The sequence below is a fragment of the Drosophila santomea genome, chromosome 2L (assembly GCF_016746245.2).
Source record: "Drosophila santomea strain STO CAGO 1482 chromosome 2L, Prin_Dsan_1.1, whole genome shotgun sequence".
In the NCBI taxonomy this organism is placed as follows: domain Eukaryota; kingdom Metazoa; phylum Arthropoda; class Insecta; order Diptera; family Drosophilidae; genus Drosophila; species Drosophila santomea.
Window position 1 is genome coordinate 19,338,792 of NC_053016.2, and position 2,955 is coordinate 19,341,746.

The 2,955-nt window shown below is 34.8% G+C and overlaps 1 long non-coding RNA gene across 2 annotated transcripts; it reads right to left on the reverse strand.

The window, feature by feature from the left end:
* Window positions 1–2,052: 2,052 nt before the first annotated feature.
* LOC120458314 lies at window positions 2,053–2,742 on the reverse strand. 2 transcript variants are annotated; one of them, XR_005617177.1, is made up of 2 exons: window positions 2,448–2,742; window positions 2,053–2,376 (listed from the first exon to the last, which is right to left on the reverse strand). It is a non-coding gene; the product is annotated as an uncharacterized LOC120458314 (long non-coding RNA). The 2 variants fall into 2 exon arrangements; XR_005617178.1 differs by having other exon boundaries at window positions 2,053–2,379.
* Window positions 2,743–2,955: the final 213 nt, after the last annotated feature.

Below are 2,955 nucleotides of genomic sequence, written 5' to 3' on the forward strand. Positions count from 1 at the left end.
CTAGAAAGTTGAGATTAAGCATACAGACTCCCAAGACATAGAAGCAGCGCAAGTTCATGTTGCCACGCCCACTCTAACGCCCACAAACCGCCCAAAACTGCCACGCGCACACTTTTGAAAAATGTTTTGATATTTTTTCATTTTTGTATTGGTCTTCTAAATTTCTATCGATTTGCCAAAAAACTTTTTGCCACGCCCACTCTAAAGCCCACAAACCGCCCAAAGCTGCCACGCCCACACTTTTGATAAATGTTTTGATATTTTTTCATTTTTATATTGGTCTTGTAAATTTCTATCGATTTGCCAAAAAACTTTTTGCCACGCCCACTATAACGCCCACAAACCGCCCAAAGCTGCCACGCCCACACTTTTGAAAAATGTTTTGATATTTTTTCATTTTTGTATTAGTCTTGTAAATTTCTATCGATTTGCAAAAAAACTTTTTGCCACGCCCACCCCAACGCCCACCAATTGCCAAAAACTGTCAGTGTTTAAGACTCTCCTTCGCACTTCCACCAGCTGAGTAACGGGTATCAGATAGTCGGGGAACTCGACTATAGCGTTCTCTCTTGTTTAGTTTGTATTTAATCGGCAGTTTAAATTTGTTTATCGTGGGTTAAATCCCTCAAAGTGCGCTCCGTTTAAAAACATTGCTCACAAAAACATTAGAATTTCGAAAATTAGAAATAATAATAAATTATAATTTCCTTTAACTGGGTTTGCCTTCCAATATTAGCATTAATAACCATTTTCACATCGCACTTTGAATTTAAGGCGCTTTCGGCGCATATGTTAGAAATCAGGATGGCAACGCCCGGCATCCTTAGAAATGGCAATGGTAACGAGGTGCAATTGCCGCGAAAGTTCGTTATTTTCAAAAATAATAGCTCAACTAACGTTTTTAAAATATAAGCTGTATTTCTGTGAGTATCCACTAACTACGATTTAGTTCGATATTTTTAATTATTCTAAGTGTAATTACGTTTTTAAAGAAGGGCTGCTTTATTTCTTTCGAAGACTTTTGTAGTTTTTCGAACATATTCTAAAATAATTTGCTTTAATAATGCTTTTTAAAAAGTTATAATAAGTTACTTTATATTTAAAGATTGTAATAATAATAAGTGTAGGGTGACCATTCAAATTATTTATGTCTAAATCGATAGTGGTGGGTGTCTTGCGTAAATATAACTTTTGTTAAAAGCTTTACCAAAGGAGTCTAGGATAAAAGCTGTTAGTCTTGAAAAGTAAAAAACTAACAAATATTTCAAAACATTTATTTTAAAAGCCGATAGAGGAGGGATCCAATTATAAATAGTAATTAAAACGACTTCCGACTGTATTCAACTAATAAGTAAGTATTACAAATCCCGCAATGGTTAAATTTATTATTTGTATAGTTTTCAATTAGAAAGACACCAATGCCAATTATAAAATGACTTAAAGCCAAAGAATTAAACGATTTTGTTAACAATGTTTAATTTGTCTTCCCTTCCAATTAAAGCAAACGACGTTAACTAATTCAATTGATTACAATTAATGAGCACAAAGGCGAAATGGGGGGTTATTATCTTCATTGAAAGCTTAATGAAAACCAATCGAGTATATTTCAATAGGTTTAAGCGAAAATAGCAACACAAAAGCGGTAGCTGTTCCAAAAACAACAATCACTTGCAGGAACAACAATTTACAAAAATGACCTCAATTTGATTGTTTTCAGGAAGTTCAGCGGTGCGTATGTGTAAGTGCACAATTGTATGTGTTGAAGGCCATGTGTTTGCAGGTGAAATGCATGACAAATATTCAATTATTTTCCATTAGGGCAGCATCATTGATACAAATGCAATTCTGGCATGCGTAATTAAATTGCATTTGATAATTTCAGGCCCAGCGCAAAACGATTTTCATTAACCCAACATGATCAATTTATTATCCATCGTAGTGACGAATGCATTTTGCAGAGATGTAGCCAGGATTTAGAAGCAAAACTTTCACAGATATGAGCTTAATTTAACGCGATTTTTTAACTTGTCTTTATTAAGCCACGTTTTTAAATTTAACTAATTTTTTAACTTTTATTGTAACCACATAATTTAATAATATAAATTACAGTGTTCCGTATAATTCCAACTTAACATTCATAGCAGTGCTCAGAAGAATTTTCATTCATCATGCATTCGTGGGTATGCCTTACAAAATATTTTACAATAATAAATAGCATAGAAGTATGCAGCAACACGCAATAAAAGTAAAAATGGGCGCAACAATGAGAACGCCACATCAGGAGTTCAAAGGACATTACAGCAGTGGTCAGGCCATTGTCGCGTTGCATCCTCCAACGGAGTTGGATAGTTTGAAATCCGACAGAAAGTCAGTCCCCTGCTGAATGGATGCGATGCATGGGAGCGGACAAATACCAGGATTATCATTTATTCACAACAAACACTCACTCACATGCCGCTGCTCGTTCGCCCCATGGTTTCCCCTTTGGTAATGGAACCGCCAAGGAGTCCGGAAAATGGCAGCTGGACAAATTCGAGTTGAGGGCTTGAGCGGGGAACCACTAAGGATAATTTCATTAAACAGGAGCCTGATGAGTGTTCGAAGTACAAATTTAAGATCCTGCTGGCTAACTAACTGATATTTTTATGAAGATGTGAGCGATGCAAACTATAAGAAGAAAAGATTTTAATTTTATGCTAAAAGAAATTGGAATGACTAATAATTATTTTATAGTTCCTGTATTATTTTTATTTCTGTATGACGAGTATTTGATATACATGAATATCTTTGAACATCATATTTCTATCGTTTGAACCATCTGACATTTTTGAGTAGTATTGATAGGTTTTTAAAGGCCACCCACAAAAATGTAGACAAGTTAACTCAGGACGTAATCCAAAATATCTAAATATTTAATGCTAATGTCAACCATGCCAGACAAGAATTTAAACTCAA